The sequence below is a fragment of the Periplaneta americana genome, chromosome 10, assembly GCF_040183065.1.
Source record: "Periplaneta americana isolate PAMFEO1 chromosome 10, P.americana_PAMFEO1_priV1, whole genome shotgun sequence".
Classification (NCBI taxonomy): domain Eukaryota; kingdom Metazoa; phylum Arthropoda; class Insecta; order Blattodea; family Blattidae; genus Periplaneta; species Periplaneta americana.
In genome coordinates, this window is record NC_091126.1 from 178819870 (window position 1) to 178839550 (window position 19681).

General features: G+C 36.4%; 1 protein-coding gene across 14 annotated transcripts in view; it reads left to right on the forward strand.

Annotated features, from left to right (window-relative positions):
* The window catches only part of PMCA (plasma membrane calcium-transporting ATPase 3), an 805979-nt gene that overhangs the window by 500791 nt on the left and 285507 nt on the right, over positions 1–19681 (forward strand). For all 14 annotated transcript variants that reach the window (XM_069838528.1, XM_069838532.1, XM_069838529.1 and 11 more), the window contains one exon: positions 18842–18894. The gene's annotated coding sequence lies outside the window, so the exon portion shown is untranslated. The remainder of the gene's footprint in view (positions 1–18841; positions 18895–19681) is intronic.

Below are 19681 nucleotides of genomic sequence, written 5' to 3' on the forward strand. Positions count from 1 at the left end.
GTTTCGCATTAATGCATTAAACAGGAATTTTTCGTGTATTCACAAAATATTTTCGATACAACAAGATTTATTTTAAAGGTATTTAAATACAGTATTGCACAAACTGCGACTATAACAGACGAAAAATTATCCTCTTTCTTGCTTTTACATAACTATCCTTTAAACTGTTCATCATTTTCCCATTCTGATTTATAGAATTCTAGGAGTATTTACTTTTTTTTTCTTGCTGGGACACTTTCACTCATTTTAAGACACCACTGTGCAAGATATGTAACACAAAAATGCAATTACCTACACTTCACTCTCTCACTGTTTCACGTGCACACAATCAGAAACAAACTTCACTGCTGAATAAGTTTCGTTCTTCCTCTGTTCGCCGGGTCCCCAAAACAATAATGAAATAACTTAATTCTGTCGTCGATTTGCAAAAGGGGACATGTCCAAAATAACGAAGTGTTGGAAAATCGCAAAAAAAATCATAACAGACTTAAAATATTAAAATGTTCATGGATCCTGAATGTTTGTATGTATCCATAGTGATCTAATTAGAAAAAATATATATACGAACATTTTAATTTAACTTATAGTTTTTGCGATTTTCCAACATTTCATTTTCGACTTGTCCCCTTTTGCAAATCGACGACTGTTATCACATGCTTACGTTGCATGAAGATTATATACTTAGTGTGCGTGCGTGTGCGCTTTCGTGGTACGGTTTCAAACATTCGTTCTCTATCATTCCGTAATTATGTTTAGACTATCGAGTGGATTGGCGAGACCCATAACTCTGAGCCACGTGTGCAGTGTGCTGATATCATAATCCTCCGCTGGACTCCAGGCGAGAGGCGACGCTTTGCTTTTTGTAAGCATCATTTTGGTGACGCATTATGAGCAGGGAGACGAATGAAAATATTGTTTTACTTGTGTATAAGATGCAAAAATAAGACATGGTGACATAATATATGTGTACTAAAGTAATGAGTTGAAAATCCGGGCATAAAACTAGGTGACTGTAGCATGCCAAAAAGGCAGGAGAAATTCGGATTTTTTTACAAAAAAATCAGTAGAGCAGTAGATTCAATGGAAAAAACAGGAAATCTCCTGCTAAATCAGTAGGTATGGCATAACGGCACATGTTCAGGTCACAGGACTGGTCTTGCCTCCTCTACTCTAGTTCACATCGAAGGAGAAATGGTTTCGTGTGAGAAATTTATTATTAAATAGGCCTATAGATTTATTTCTACACTTCGTGAAACTTTAGTCTAAATTTCAACCATCTACGCCAGGAATGTCAAAGCGCCTGCACTGCGTGCTCTCAAGAACCCGCACAACATTTCCTTGAGAACAATGAATAGGCCTAAGTGAATCTTGTTGCGTTTGCATTGCTTGTAGTATGAGCACGTAATACAGGCGCTTTGACATCCTTGATCTACGCCGGCCGTCGATGTCAGTCTGTTCTCAGAGCACGCTGAACACACCGCAACAGAAAAGAGGGATGAAAAGATGCTGTACATTTGCCATTCATAGTTATTTGATGAGAGGAAATACTGGAGTTATCGAAAGATTTTCTGAACCTAATATTTATTTCAGTAGAAATGTCTTTAGTGTTAGAGCCAGAGTCTTATCGTAAATTTAAATGGTGCAATATCTGATTTGATCGAACTCTATTATTCCTGTCGTAATTTCGGTACTCAAAAAATTTTCACAGGTGAAACGTTAGTTTTTATTCCTTCGAGAGCTGTAATTGCTGTAAAATCGTTATCAAGATTGATCTTACGAACGAGAGCCTTGGCATCGATTGTTTGTAATTTTTACCCGGTTACTTAAAGGTTGTATCAACTACAGAATTATTTAGCGTCGGTGGAATTTGTGATGGCGAGTTGAGGCCGACGGTCAGCGCGTCTGGTCGCGAAACCAGGTGGCCCGGGTTCGATTCCCGGTCGGGGCAAGTTTCCTGGTTGAGGGTTTTCCCTCAACCCAATATGAGCAAATGCTGGGTAAATTTCGGTGCTGGACTCCGGATCATTTCACCGGCATTATCACCTTCATCTCATTCAGACGCTAAATAACCAAAGATGTTGCTAAAGCGTCGTAAAACAACCTACTAAAAAAAAGAGATGAGGCCGAGCATTCGCCATAGATTACCTGATAATCGCCTAACGGTGGAGGAAAATTTCGGAAAAACCCATCCAGGTAATCAGCCCAAACGGGAATTGAACCTGCTCCGAAGCGAAACTCCATATAAGCAAGTAAATGCGCTACCGCCCAGGCTACGCCGGTGGTCACCGATTGTTAATCTCCTGCTTGTGTGTCCCGGTCTCTAAAATTTAGTATGCTAAAACCAGCTCCTCCTGTCCGCATCGTGTGACCGTTTAGCGTGGAGTGTGCTGTCATTGATTAGGCCTAGGTAGTCTAATGATTCACGTTGGTGAGAAATGTCTGGTACTCCCCCAGTTTTAATTCCCTTACGGAGGAAGTAATGTTGTTGTTGTTTAGTCAACTGTCCGAAGACAGGTTTTATCTTCATAAGCTTGGACCGTAACTTGGGGCTCTTGAAGCTAAGACTAAGATATGCACAGATACTGTATGTTTATTAGATCTGCACGCTATGTACAGATACGGAATTAACATTTTCAGTGAGTCTTGATGGGAGTCCGCCTGTAAGTAGGCAACAGCTTCACACGACTGTCCACAAGTGACATATATATGTTTACTGAACATGCGCAGTGTGTTGTAATAGCCTCCATCTAGATATGCGCTGATAAAGTTGTAACAAAAGGTGAATAGTGGTGTAAACTTGCCGTGTAGTGAGTTTTAATGCTCCCTGCGGCAGGCATGTTTACATAGGCGAGTGTCCGCAGGTGAGCCTTGCGGAGCTGACGCTTTAGCACTCCGATCATTTTCTCATGAGTTCGAATCCGCATCGTGACAGAATTATTCAGCACTCGTATGTAGAGCAATATAATTGTATTTAGTGATAATGGTCAGTTCACCTAAAAACCCTCTCAACATTTCATATTTGCCAGTTTTAAGTCAGCAAATGGTTTCTAGTTTTCAGAACTGAGTTCAGTAGGTAAATTGTCTGTCGGATTCTATCGTCTTTCGAAAGTAAACTACACAATTACCTAAGTGAACAGGAATATTAAATTACATTCGGGCATAACTATAAAACTCATCAGAAATACTTAACATTTGAGCTGTTTTCCGACTAATTAACTGAATTAATTTTCTCTTAATCCTAGCAAATTAGCTCCTCTAGAATTTCATATTATTTATTATTTATCTGGAATCATTTTTGATCCCAAGAATACTGTACTAATTGTTGTTAATAATTAGGATATTTTATAGCTTACTGCATTTTTATATACTGTACAAGCAAATTGAAAAGTTTTATTGTATCTAAATTTACTGTGTTTAAGCAATAAATTATTTATTTATTTATTTTGTTTATTTATTTAGTTATTTATTTATTTAATGACAGACTTATTCTGTATCTGTGTTTTTATTATTCAATTATCAGAGAACACATTCGGTTTCCTTGAAATATAACACCAATAGGAAATTGTTATTCCGTAAGTTTTAGCCTAAATTTTATGTTTAGACGACCAACCAATTAATTAATTAATTTTCATCATCTGCTGCAGTAGAAAGAACAAGAAGCTAGTTTCATAAATACAAGTAATTACTCTTGAACCTACATATTTGTTTCATTTAACTTTTCTAAGTAAATGTTCACTTTGCTTAAAAGAAAACACTATCACTACAAAATGATTTTAACTAGAAAATAAAGACGTGTTCTATAGCTGAGGTCATCCACGAACATGAAAAAAATGAATATATATTTATGAAATTATAATTTTAATTGCAAAGGAAACTAAAATAACCAAGGAGAGCATATCTAGATTACTGGAACGTTTCGGAGCATATGGATGTCGATATTAACAATGAAAGATGGTGTGTGATCAGAAAAGACCCCAGATAAGTGTCGAGGGTTATAGGGCGTATATTTAAATATCTATATAAATTTATTTTTAAACTAGCTGTACCCGTGCACTCCGCTGCACTTGCTAGAAATAAATATAAAGTAATTACATAATTAAAATAAGACATCTGGTCCAGGGAACATTCGTGTTTGATAGAAGGATAAATCGTTTAATATGTCACTTAATTTAAATTGTATTTAAGTAATTAAAATGCCATCATTTTGGTCCAGAGACCACTCATTTAGTGCAATGATAATTCCTTTAACATGTTACTGTAATAACATTATAGCATTATGTCCATCTAGAGAAACTACACTTTCCAATGGTGAAATAATAATTAATTATACAAATCGGTTAATTTAGCTTCCGATATTACTTCATACAAACACAGAAAAATTCTCTGTAGGCTATGTTTAATAGCTTTCGATTGGTGTTGTCCAAGGCCCCTTATAGACGAAGTCATTTTTTTATTTCATTATAGCGACTTAGATGGCGTTATGTTAATTTTAAAACTCATTTATCTCATTAAATATCAGTCCTATCAAAATTTTGTATAGAATAAAACTTATCGGAAATAATTTTTAAAGAAACTTTTGTTATGTAACATTTTTCATGAAAATTAATAATAAGGGAGATATTTCGATTTAATTCAATACCCTTATAACCCCCCTTTTAAATAAAATATTTTGAATCTCATATAGCCTAAAATCTAAGTTACAACGAACTTAATTTATATACCAAATTTTAATATAAATCGGTTCAGCCATTATCGCGTGAAAAAATAACAAACATCCAGACAGACACAAGACAGACAGACATACAAACAAAATTTTCAGAAAAGCGATTTTCGGTTTCGGGATGGTTAATTATACAGGTTAGGACCAATTACTTTTGGAAAAGCAAAAATTACCAGAAAAATTTCGGCTACAGGTTTATTATTAGTATAGATGAGAGTTGTTGGTAATTATTTTTAAAATCTTCATATAGTCAGATTAAATAGAAACTGAGATAAATTGAACAATAGTAAACTTATTTTAATACGTATCTATTATTAATATTAATATTAATATTATTATTATTCAATACAATTAAATTTACGTCATTAAGCTGTGAAATAGCATGTGTTTCAAACAGAGCTAATGCAAGCACGACTTATTTTTTAAATGTATGCCTTTAAACTTGTATGAAGGAGTGGGCTATTATCAGGCAGGCTTTCACCACAACGCGTTGTTCTAGCTCACCCACAGAGCTCCGAGGTTGGAGACACTTGCATGTATGGATTTTTAAAGGTAATCAGGTAGTGGATATTCTAAAATTAAAGTCATGCGTATTAGGCGCTGACGTAGGAAACTATGAAGAAAAGTAGGCTATCATTTTACAACAAGAACATAACTTTGCCACAAAATGAAACAATCATCTTCTATATCTGAAACAAAAAAAATGTAAATTGGCTTTTAAAAAGTTCACATTTTCAGTAGGAAGAATTTATGCCATTGGATTACTTCCTGCTATCTCTGGAACATTGACCTTACCATGGGCCTATTTGAAATTAAATCTGGTTATCCTGCCAGGGCATCGCAGGCATTCTGAATCAGCTGCCATAATTCATCTGTGCATACGTCCCATTCTTCCACGGCGTTGAAGAGAACGCGTTTTAATAAATACGCAGACATTTCAGGAGATGGTCCTGTTTTTGAAAAAGCTTAGCCTATCAGTGTTGCTTAGTTCCAGAGCTTTTCTTAAAGAAACTGTCCTGTGTTCATGGCGTGCCGTACAACAAAAAATGTTATAACCTTATAAAAATAATAAATCATAGGGATGAAAAATAATACAACAAAAAAAATTTCTCGAGCCTGAATTGAACTCCAATCTCCTACATACGAAACCGAAGTTGTGTGTACTAGAGCACAGACGGCATTGCGAAGACCATTCTAATGACAAACATTCAATTAACCTTGGACGATCGATTATCGATTAGGAGGTCACATACCCGTCTCCGTCTTCTTTTAAAACAAGTGAACCGCGCGTTAAAACATCGATTTTGACCTGAACAAGAGTCAGGCCATTTTTTCTTGGGAAGACTGTACAATTTGTAGTGATTACATTTGTGCATGTCACAAGTATTCATTCCGCTACAAAGTTTCCTGCGATGGAAGATTACAGAATGGCATATCCTTGTGAGGTCCAGAGGTTATCTAGTAGGACATAACATTATATTTACATCATAGTTATCACTATACTTGTGTGAAATCTAAGTTGAAAGTGTAATAAAATGATATATTGGGACAATTTTAGTATTTATGTGGTCAACCTATCTCTCTCTGTAACTAAAAAAAAAATACTAGTGGAAACACTAGTAATGCCACACTTCGATTATTGTGATTTTCTACTGGTTGACCTCAATGTCAACAGTCACAAAGATGACGTGTTCATAATTCATGTGTTCGCTTCGTCTACGATGTCCGTCGCGCTGAACACATTACCTCATCCTTCCAAACTCTAAACTGGCTACGGCTTAATGAACGTACAAATTTTCACTCCCTTGATCTAACACTTCTACACCTACCTACCTACCTACCTACCTAGCCTCCCGCTTCAGTTACCTATCATCGTATCACAATCTCTACACATGCACGCAAAATAGCCGCATACTAGCCATACCAATGCATAAAACATCATCGTATTCATCATACATTATCTCGCTATCCAACTTGTGAGATATCCTACCCAGTGACAGGAGAGACTGCTGGAATTTAACAGTATTCAAAACGAACTTATTAAGCATTTTCTTACTGCGTAGAGTACAATGCACTAAACTGAGTATACTAACATATTTCAAATGTTTCGAAATTGTTACTGTTTTGTTTCTCCTCACATTTGTACAATCCGTTACTTATTTCTACATACTTAGTCGTTTTCTTTAATCACTAATATATTAGGCAGTCAGTAGGCTATATTGCATTAGAACTTCTTGTGCCCATTGTGATCTTATCTTTCTACTTGTATTTTTTATTCCCTAATTTTTGCATGTGTGTTTTTGTGTTTGTAATTATATTTCAATTACTTATTTACTACTTCTCTTTGCATTTGTTTTTTGTATATGCCTATTTGTATTCTAGTAGTGTGGTAGAGAAGGCCTGATGGCCTAAACTCCTCCAGATTAAATAAATGAATAAAATAATAAATAAATAAACTTAAAATAAGTTCACTGTTATGACTGTGGATGGCGTATATACACTAATTCCAACTAAGCCGTTTGAGAATTGATTCCAGACTTTTTCAGTTGAATAAATTAATCGGCCATTAACATAGTCAATTGTTGCCGAAATGGACAATATGAGTGATTTTTTTTCTGGATATAATAACCGATGAAACAAACCAATTATACCTTCTAGCTTAGTATTACCATGGTGAGTGATACGTTAACACAACAGAAAGTAAACTTTAAAGTTATTAAGCTAGTAGAACAGTTGTCTTCGATTATATTACTGAAAGAAATGGCGGATTCACATGTACCTTTCTCCCGGGGGACTGGGTGTTTGTCCATTCTTTTGTGATTTCGCTGTGATGTCTCACAAGCAAACATTGTCACGGGGGCAGATAGAAAACTTATTTTCTTCCGCCGTGTTAATTTCAAAGCAAGTGCTTATACAAATTTTGGCCACTCGAGCGCAATTACGAGGGCCCTACAGAAAGAAAGTTTACCTGGAGCAGTTTACAGAAATGAAACATTTCATGGAATATTTATTGGAACAGATACAGCAATTCTTGAAAAATTTTTGGACATATTCCCCACCGGAAATGAGAGATTTATCATACCATGGGATCAACTTTGTATCCCTGTGTCGTAGGAGTCTGCGCCTGGGATTGGAACCAGTGTGGGACAGTTGTCTGCACCTCTGTCGATTCCACGGTGTGACAAACGTCTCAGTTCCGGTGGGGAATATGTTGAAAAATGGTCCAACAATATTGCTGTATCTGTTTCAATAAATCTTTCCATGAAATTGTTTTTTCTTTATGCAAACGGCCTCAGGGAAACTTACTTCCCGGAGGGCCCTCGTAATTGCGCTCGAGTAGCCAAAATTTGTATACACACTTGTTTTGACATTATTAACATGTTGGAAGGAAAATAATTGCTCTCTTATCGCCTCCATGAGAATGTTTGCTTGAGAGCAGTGGCTCCGAGTCGGTGAGGGCCGCATTTATGAGACGTCTAGTGTACGAACGAATGAAACTCCTTCCTCTACTTGGTGTGATGAAAGGAGAGGTTAAAGGGACTAAGAAATAAATAATGAAAGAAAAATATTAAGTCAAGAATTGATCTACATAAATTTTGGACTAAAGTCTGTGAATTGTTTAAAAACTAGAATTGTGTTTCTCATGTGTTGAATTTATGAATTTTTCCACTCTGGCACAGAAAAATTGTGCATTTTTTGTTTATTAAGTGGTTCGGATATGGTTGATGGGTTTAGACACTGATTTTTTAGTAATCTCATGAATCGTTGTAACAAGTTTTAATTGCATGCAGAATTAATTAATGTCCATTCCTTTATCGATATATGGCCCAATTACAATTCTGTGTTGAATATTCTTGGAGGGAAATACACTGCCGTCTTTTCTCTGGGAACCCTTCGCAAGCTAGGTCACCTGTTGTGTATCCTATTACACTTGGGAAAAAATCTGTCCAATTTTTTGTTTGAGTTATTATTGTACTAGAGCTTTCTGTTGACACGGAGGAACACCTGCGCCATTCGCCGCCACACTGACACTTCGATTGCCAGATGGTGCTTTGTTTTTCCTGTCGTTCTTATTATAGAACTTAGGCTTTATCTGGTATCATCCAGAGCCTACGGTTTGTATGTGGTTTCATATTCCTTTATTTTTAATCTTTAGATTTGGAAAGCATAATCTTCATGACTCTGACCGTTACTACGGCTAGGATTTTCATGACCCAGAAATTATTAAAAATGCCCCAAAGTAAGGCATATGTGACAAAAATATTTTTAAATGGTCTAAAATGGAAGACCTAAAATATATTCTATACTATCAGTTTGGCATATTAGGAAAAGAGTTTTTGCACAGATTAGTATTTAGATTAGTAACTAATAATTGTCATAATTGGATTCTAGTAGGAACATTCAAATATACTAAATTATTTTATTTATTTCATTACATTTTCCATTAAATAATCTTTGTTAATTTGCAGCTTCACTTATTGAGTTGCAGTACACAATAAACAGCTTATGTAAACTTTCAAAATTGAAGCCTTTGAAGATTGTCAGCTAAGAAATATACATGAAAAAAATGCACTTTGTACCCGAACTGAAACTGGAGGTTACCAGCTAAGAAATATGCATGGAAAATGCCCTTTGTATCTGAACTGAAACTGGAGGTTGCCAGCTAAGAAATATACATGGAAAATGCCTTTTGTATCTGAACGGAAACTTGAGGTTGCCAGCTAAGAAATATACATGGAAAATGCCTTTTGTATCTGAACGGAAACTTGAGGTTGCCAGCTAAGAAATATGCATGGAAAATGCCCTTTGTATCTGAACGGAAACTGGAGGTTGCCAGCTAAGAAATATGCATGGAAAATGCCCTTTGTATCTGAACGGAAACTGGAGGTTGCCAGCTAAGAAATATACATGGAAAATGCCTTTTGTATCTGAACGGAAACTGGAGGTTGCCAGCTAAGAAATATGCATGGAAAATGCCCTTTGTATCTGAACGGAAACTGGAGGTTGCCAGCTAAGAAATATACATGGAAAATGCCTTTTGTACCTGAAATGAAACTAGTGGAACGTACTTAAAATATAATATCACTGGTCGCTAAGTCACTGACATTGTCGCCAGTGAATGTTGTTCTCCAGATATAAACTCTGATATAGAGCATATTAATGCTCACCCTACAGTTTTATTTAAAGCTTTCTTCACCTTTTCAATTATGACTGTCTATAATGCGATCACTTGTCCCAAACTAGCAGGTACAGCGGGATGAATCTGTATTGAAGGAGTGGTTGGACGTTGAATGTGTAGAAGAGTGATTAGAGATATGTACAAAATAATGGGTATTAATGATCAAAAGGTGTGGAGAAGGTATCAAACTGCGGTGTGGCATCTTGTGACACTATTTTTGTCGTTGTCGGTCATACCGATCACCAGTTGTGTTATGATCTCACTTCTGAAAAATCAATTTTGCCGTGCCGCCCATTTGGCACCCATTATGTTGTGCGCGTTTCTTACTGCACACAAGTTATATTAAGTTTTACTTTACCTATTTATGAAAAACATTTTCATGTTGTGCTACAACTTAAGTCGGATGACTTGTAGAACGGTTGGCTACTCCGTTCGACTCCCAACAATGACCACACTCAAATTCATAAGGATTTTCTGACACAGCCATTATAATATCTTATAATGGGAAAACTGACTGTACTTTGTACATTTTACTTATTTAATTAATTTCACTCATTATACTTAATTTAGCTAATGTCATTTGTCTTAATTATTCTCCAAACGCTCGTATTATCTAGTGTTCAGGATATATAGGAATTCTGCTTGGTTTCTTAATTCGGGTAGTTCAAGATTCAAAGCAGAATTAATTACAAACAAAAACTATACTTGTTTTAATGAATTTCAAACATGATAGATTAGTTACATAAAATAGCTTTTACCTTCGTTCTTTCTTGTTTCCGCCAACTGATGCCACAATTTCTTGAAATATTTTCTGCAATCCCTCTCTGGTTTCAGTTGACGAAAAGTCGAAAATTTTGATGCGATAAATACTCCAATAATATAGACCTAATAGGGCCTATATGCGAACTTGAAGCAAAGATTTATGTATTCTCAACATCCATATGTCATCTTGTCGGCAAAATGCTCTTAAGACGTTCATTTTATTTTAGTAGGTTATTTTACGACGCTTTAACAACATCTTAGGTTATTTAGCATCTGAATGAGATGAAGGTGATAATGCCGGTGAAATGAGTCCGGGGTCCAGCACCGGAAGTTACCCAGCATTTGCTCATATTGGGTTGAGGGGAAAAACCCCGGAAAACCCTCAACCAGATAACTTGTCCCGACCGGGAGTCGAACCCAGACCACGTGGTTTCGCGGCAGGTGTGGACCTGATCATATCTTCAGAAAAACCATAGCGTCATCATATTTAAAACAGAATACAAATTAGCACATCGGATTATCTTTAACATCAATAACGTTATAAGTGAATACAATGGAATTCCGAACAGGAATGTAGTTGGAGTGTTCCGTCATCGATAGCCAATCGATCATACGTGGTCAGTCCTACTTCGATGTGACGTGAATGTGATGTATATCCAATGTGTGTGTGTGTGTCAACATCTGCTGACACCTGCTCGGAGTTCATAGCTATGTCAAGGAGTTCCCTCCCTACTAGACAATACATTCCTGTACAGCTTATTAAACTCCTCGACGATTTTATAATGCGTTAAAATATTTCTAATTCAATTCTTAAGATGATCATAGATCATAGGTCAATATAGAAAGTGCTAAAGGGTAGTTACACTCTGGGGCACACAAGGAAGCAACTATGTTTCTGGCTTACCAGAAAAAATTTCAATTTCACCAATATCCTAGCCCTAGTCATTACATTTTGATATGTTGATATTTAACGCAGCAAATTTCAAATATATTTCACACACACTACATTTTGCTACATCATTGTACAAAATTTTGGCAGCCTGAATTTTCCAAGTTCCAGTTATAACATGCTGCGCCTGCTCAATACTGCTTAGGTGGACCAAATTGATCTGGATCATAGGCACAGACTTCTTTGAAGTATTGAAGGGGGGTGGCTGGACTCTGCACTAAATTCCGATAAGGTTTAATTGCTGTTTCTAAAATTTTTCCTTACTTAGTATGTAGAAAATAACGTCTTCTAATGTTTCATACCACACCCATGGAAATTGCGTAACAGATGTTCGAAAACTACGACCGTTATGAACCACCTTTCCCCTTTCACTGTTTTGATCACCCTTGCTATTAGTTTCACTGCTACTATTACAATCCAATGCATCATATTAATTGCAGCTTTCTTTATTAAATTACTCCACTTAGACCAGTGGTCGGGCGAGTCAACTCCTTAATACACAAGCGGGGCGGAGGGGTAAGGCATGATCTCCCTCCCCTTAGCCATCACTTGTTCACTGAACGTTAAGCAGTCTGGCTATCATCCTCCTCCTGCCTTCCCCTTTGATATGTATTGCAGGCTGCATTTTATATGATGTAACATTTGTCGACCACTGACTAAGACTAATATTAATACTCACCCACGACGAAGATCATAACGTGAACGATTACCGAAACTGAATATTGATATCGGTTACTTTCAAATTTCTTAATAAATGTTTACTGTTTATGAAAAATGTTGAAGATTAATAATAATTTAATAGAGGTAAATACTCTGTTACTTAACTGTTAATTTGATATTATTATTTACACATGACATAATTGTTCGATCGCAGTATTTGATAGATTTGAACTGAATTGAATCACAAAGAAGTGGAGTCAATTTGTATCATCATGAGGAAGTTTCTAAGCCGGTTATTTTTTTTCCACAGACCCTACGTTTTGCTCACACTTGCTGTTAGTTTCACTGCTGCTGCTACTACACCCCAATGCATCATTTTTATGTGATTCTGTACTGCATGGCAAGAACATTTATTTACTTATAAATTCAATAGTCTCCCGATCGTGTACATTGCCTATGATTGGAGTTAACATCTGAAAGTCCCAACATATAATCAACCAGGAAAAATTAGAACCGAAGCTCTAAACTGCCCGGTAGCTTTCATCGTATTGCAAATGTATTACTCTTTATCCATGTATTGCTCGAAAAAATGCACAAAATCATTCTTTAGGAGACGAGTAAAAATGTGTTTATCACTGGGTTTCGGATGTTTATGACGTGTCATATTTTTTTCCCCTAGCTTCTATTTATTTTGAACGAAAATGTTCAATTGAAAATTGATTGAATTGAGACGTGTTTTATATAGCATATAAATGTATATTTCGGTAATTTTATTTTTATTTTTTTGTCATTCGAATAATATTAATTGTGTTCTAAGGTCATATTAAGAGGGGAAATTATAATATAAATTCGTATAAGTTATATTAAACATTGAGGTTGTATTTAAATATACTAAATGATATAAAAATTAGATTGTGAGAGGCAATCTACTGAAATTTTGGTTTGAATGTACAGGGTGGCGCATGGAAACGGGACATTTTGGATTAACGTAAATGGCACGAATAAATACAGTACAAACATTATTTATTGATTGCAGTGCATGTACGTAATATGCCATTTATGTTGGCATTATTACACAATGTCACTTGTCATGTTACTTCCATTTCGACGTACCGTAAAGTGGGGATATTTCGGACGCAGGGGTAACATCGGACGGTAATTCAATTTATCATATTTTATGTTGGTAACACCAGTTCTTAGCATCTTTTCCGCGCTTTTTACTATGTTCGTATGTTTCTGCACATTTTTAAAGACCCATTGGTGAACTGGTGTTACCAACATAAAATATGATAAATTGAATTACTGTCTGATGTTACCCCTGCGTCCGAAATATCCCCACTTTACGGTACAAATTCTGATAGCCTCGTGTGGAAACTCTGGAATGCTCGGTGTATCCTGTCTCAGGAATGTCAGTTTCGTCTTCAATCTTCTGTTTTAGTTGAGCGATGGTTGCAGGATGTGTGCGGTACATATTGCCTTTAAGATGTCCCCACAGAAATAAATCGCAAACACTGAGATCAGGGGATCTCGCAGGCCATGGAATGTCACCGTTACGTGACAAGACGCGCTTTCCAAACAATTGGCGAACGGCTTCCATCGATTGTCGAGCAGTATGTTTCTATGCTTGAAATATTCTTTGCAGCGAGACTGCACGATCTTAACATGAGAACATGTGGTTCCTGGAGGACTGAGCCACGTAGAGGAGAGTCGTGTAGTATCGGACATCGGTTAATATCGGACAGTGAGTTTCTTTCATCTACCACACGATGATAGTACGTGAGTGACATGGTTACGTTTCTGTGTTGTCGCATAGAGAAACGTAACCATGTCATTCAGGTACTACCATATGGTGGTAGATGAAAGAAACGCACTGTCCGATACTACCCGACTCTCCCCTAACATATTGCTTAAATTCTTATATCTATCATCAGGAATGGAAATGTTAAAAGCCTCAACTCTTCCGAACAGTTAGTATGAACTCATTGATAATAAACAATAGTCTATAGCAGCCGCGGCGAAAATGCGACTCACGAGCACATTGTGGCTCGCAGTGCTTTTCTCTCGCTTCCTACCTACAACCCCCACCCTCTTACTCACTGGAGTCAAACTCCGTTCTATTTGTATTTGTCTCGGGCCTGCGAGTGGCGTATCGTCTCAATATCTCTCTCGAAACCATGTACCTCTATAAAAAACCAAAGTTTCAAGTAGGATGGGAGGATGCATTCTTTTGCTTACAATATGATGAAAATATTAAATGTATGATTTGTTCACAAATATTACTAGGAAAACGGTTGTATAACATAAAACGGCATTATAAGTTACTACATGTTACTGATGAAACATTAAAAGGTTAAGTATTATTATTATTATTATCATTATCATTATCATTATCATTATCATCTCTGTACGTCGATTCTTTTACAGCAGAAGTACGAATAATGCGGTTAGATTTTCAATTTAAACTCACAGATTTACAATGTGACGTTAAATGGAAGCTAGATGTAAGGACTTGACAGATATTGAACTTTTCAAATCTTTGGAAAAAAAATAAATATTTTAAGCTTCGTTCTTTCTCTTGCTCTGTTGAAGCCATGTTCGCTGTAACTTACGTTTGTGAAAAATTATTTTCAACAATGAAAATAGTAAAAATCAAATTTAGATCACGACTGACAGACAAATGCCTTCGTGATCAACTACGATTGGCAGTAAGTGACATAATTCCTGATTTTGAAACTTTGTCGCAGAGACATTCTGAAGACAGTTAATTTTAGGTTATGATAATGTGTCCTATGTTTTCTTGTTAATTTCTTTCTTCGTTACACGTCCTAAACATTAACTTCCCCTTCGGTTGTCTGCCTCCCTCCATAGGTGCTATGCACGTTGCAGCTTGCACAGTGGCTCGGCGCACCATGGCCTTTTCGCCACGGCTGGTCTATAGGGTATATTAGTTTCCTTGGTACCATGGGGGGGTATTTAATTTGTTTCAATTGTTAAAATCTAGATAAGACAATTCCGCGAAGGCTTGCACATATGTACAATGTACCAGGACATTTTAATAGATAATTTCATGCTCGAATTACTACAGTTTCCTGGAGGCATGGTCTCAAAGGAATGAACCACCTCTTACGAGGCATTTTTTCTTCAGTTACGCTTCAACAGTCCCTGTCGTGAACAGGAATTGGATCTGTCATCTCATGTACAGACTGCAAGTAATCGCACATCTTCCTTCAGCTTTCGAGTGGGAAACTGCAGCTTGTGGGCTTAATGGCTGTAGATTTCTCTTCTCGTATGATAGCATGGTCACAGCTTCATTCTAGGAATAAATCTCTTCGAAGATTCGATGTGAAATGAACTCGACTTCCTGTCCGTTGACCACCATTTCAAACTATTTTAATTTTCTGTGTCAAATTTCCCTAGAGAAAACAATATATTGTTTTGTTAGTATATAAAAAAAGTTCGCGAATTGCCTCGAATAGAGTGGCGCTCACGTTCTGTATGTTGTCCACTTAAATTTGTGATGCTGTCTAGTCGTATAATAAAGATAGATAACAGATATTCCTGCTACAAAGTAAGTTGAATAAATCCTCATCCTGTTAATAATTCATATATATTCATGTATTATTCATTTATGTTTTATTCAATTTCAAAAATTGTTTTCACTGATTAACTTTATAACTCTTGTCCAGAACCACTTGGAAATAATCGGCCAGGTAATTCCCTCACATTAACACAGTAAAGAGTTAGACCTATACAGCTAATCAGTGATTAACTGATTATGTAAGTGTAAAAAGTGTAGTATATAGAACAATGAAGAATTGTTTTCAGTTATAAGTAAAAATACTTGTAATTATATTTCAATGAAAGACTGAAAGCAGGTCGCACACGTAGAAATAAAAAAAGAGATTACGTGAAGGAAAACTGAATTAGGTAGAAACAAATAGTAAGATTAAAGCCATTAGAGATTTATATAAGGGCATAAAGGAATTTAAGAATGGGTATCAAGCAAGGGTAAACGTGATCAAGGATGAGAATGGTGACTTCCTTGCAGAGTCTCATACAGTTCTGAACAGATGGAAAAATTAATTTGGACAGCTACTAAATGCACATAGGGCAAACGCCGTTTATATCCGAACCCACACACTCTGAAGTCGAAATTGCGATAGAAAATCTGAAAAAATAATAAGTCTCCAGGTATCGATCAAATTCCAGCAGAATTAATATAAGAGTGTGGAAGCGCATTATTAACGAAATTTATAAGCTTGTACTTGCTATTTGGGAAAAGGAAATTGTACCAGAACAATGGAAGGAGTCCACAATTGTACCTATTTTTAAGAAGAGGGACAAGACTAACTGCAGTAATTTTCGAGGAATATCACTTCTGGTAACGTACAAAATTTTGTCCAACATTCTTTTGAGAAGATTAACTCCGTATGTGGATGAAATTATTGGGAATCATCAGTGTGGTTTTGGTTGTAATAGATCGATTATTGATCAGATTTTTATATTCGACAGATATTGGAGACAAAATGGGAGTGAGTACAGTACATCAGTTATTCACAGATTTCAGAAAGACATATGACTGTGTTAAGAGGAACGTTATATATAATACCCTTATAGTAGTTGTTAGTCCTAAGAAAATAGTTCGACTAAATAAAATGTGTCACAGTGAAACGTACAGCAGAGTCCGTATAGGACAGTTTCTGTCGGATGCTTTTCCAATTCGCTACGGGCTAAAGCAAGGAGATGCACTGTCAGCTTTACTTCTTAACTTCGCTCTACAATATGCCACTAGGAAAGTTCAGGAAAACAGAGAGGGTTTGGAATTGAACGGAGAAAATCCGAAAACGATTAGGAAAGAGACTGAAATTTTACTTGAAGCAAGTAAAGCGATAGGTTTGGAAGTAAACCCCGAAAAAAAACAAAGTATATGATTATGTCTAGTGACTAGAATATTGTACGAAATGGAAATATAAAAATTGAAAATTTATCCTTCGAATAGGTGGAAAATTTCAAATATCTTGGAGCAACAGTAACAAATATAAACTACACTCGGGAGGAAATTAAACGCAGAATAAATATGGGAAATGGCTCGTATTATTCGGGTGAGAAGCTTTTATCATCTAGTCTGCTGTTAGAAAATCTGAAATTTAGAATTTATAAAACAGTTATATTACCGGTTGTTCTGTATGGTTGTGAAACTTGGGCTCTCACTTTGAGAGAGATACTGAGACTAAGGGTGTTTGAGAATAAAGTTCTTTGTAAAATATTGGGGGTTAAGAGGGATGAAGTTACAGGAGAATGGAGAAAGTTACACAACGCAGAATGCACGCATTGTATTCTTCACCTGGCATAACTAGGAACATTAAATCCAGACGTTTGAGATGGGCAGGGCATGTAGCACGTATGGGAGAATCCAGAAATGCACATAGTGTTAGTTGGGAGGCCGGACTGAACAAGACCTTCGGGGAGGCCGATTTTTCACCTGTGATTAAAAAATCACTTTCACATCAGTGAGTGAAATTTTCATTAACCAGTGAAACAGTGATGAAGCGGTGATATACTCATTGCACTGCAACGTGCAAAACGATTACGTCTCTCCTCAGTGATTTCAACATACAGCTGAATGTCATACCTTGCAGTCTTCTGCCATCTGTTGAGCAATTTTTAAACTGCTTGATATGACATGGATTTTTTTTAAGAATTGAAATGATTTGTGATGAAGGAACATATTGAAATTTCATTGATGGTTGAACTTAGTGATTTGACATACCTTTCGTTAATGAAATAAGACGTAGTTTGCAATGTCTCGGTGGCATCTCTCATGTTCGAACATTTCAGGACAGTAGTTCATTCTCTGTAGACTAATATTTTGGCATTGGCTTCATAATATTGAAAAATAACTTTGGTGTTGAAGATAATTTTAAAAGCACCAACACTTTAAACATTATAACGTGCATATATATATATATATATATATATATATATATATATATATATATATCATAAGAATCGAAAAAATCTGGAATTAATTCTGTACAAAAGTAATTTGAACTGACAGAAATGGGGATTTTTGTATGCCTGCTTGTTGAGTGCGAGCTAGGAAGATATTATGCACGTCTTATAGTTTGTGAAAATACATCTTACAAAATGTGATGTGTTACGGTCCGTCCCAGGGATCTGTAGAGTGGCTTGGCGCATGTGGGGGGGGGGAAATCTGTGTTGCGGGCAGCATCAGGTCGAGGCTGCTAAGGGGCAAGATGCTCGTGGTAGAGAGTATAGATTGAAATGATTCCCTCTCTGCAAGCGATTGGTAGTTTCGTTCAACCAATATGCCTCCCCCAGAGCGGTCATTGGTCCTAGCCCTCCCACATACCACTTGCGCACTTCGTGTTTATACTCCACAAATTCTTGGACAGACCATAGATGTAACAGTAGCTGCATGGAATTGACACTGGATAGGGTATAATGCGTTATGGAAGACGGGTATACAATTCTTCTTCTGAACTATTTAAAGAGACTCCAAGCGATTGTGTCCAGTGTAAGTAACGGAGGTTCTTTCTTTCTGTTGCAGAGTAGAAACCCGCCGCTCCCGATGACCCGGAGATAAGACCGGCGCAGGCACAGGTGAGTGCGACATAAATGGGCTAGTGTTTGGCACACGCGGTATCATAATGTATGAGGATGTGTTTCTATGGTGCAAAGTGAAATAAATCACGTATGTGATTCGTTTCTATAGTCTTAAGTTTAGACTTGTGTAAAATGTAAACAATGAAATTGTTTATAATCTAGGCATTTTTATTTAATTTAAAATGTCTAGACTGGGCATAGAAAGCCATCTCACTGAAAATTAATACAAAATAACTGTTTCTTAAAAAATCAAATAAAACAAATCTTTTCTAGAAGAAAGATTTCTAGTAATGCACAACATACGTCAGAATTAAATGAACTTAATTCTACTGCAAGTTAATAATTCATAAGAGCTTCACGACGTCTCCATATTTAGTATGGTATGTTTTGTAATGCCGTTTTAATAGTATTTTTAAAAGTGGTAATGACATTTCCAAAAACTAACAACTGTGATCCATTTTCTACAACAGGAAATACTCAGATTCCAGAGAGCGTCGTTTAACATCACTTTTGCTAGCCATGCTATAAGTAACAAAAGCTCTGTTTTTATAAATCACCTATTGGTTACGTATTTTAGTTCGCTTTTAAAATGCTGCAGTCGACGTCCGTCGATTAATGACTTCAGCGAAACAAAGCCAAGAGCGCCTAAGCATTAGGCAATTTTTGGAACAACGTGTGCGCGTGAAAGCATGCAAATGAAACTAATGCTTTCTCTGCTGTAATGCATAACGATGAGGGAAGTGGAATAGCGAATCTGCAGAGAAAGAAAACTGAGACAGATATG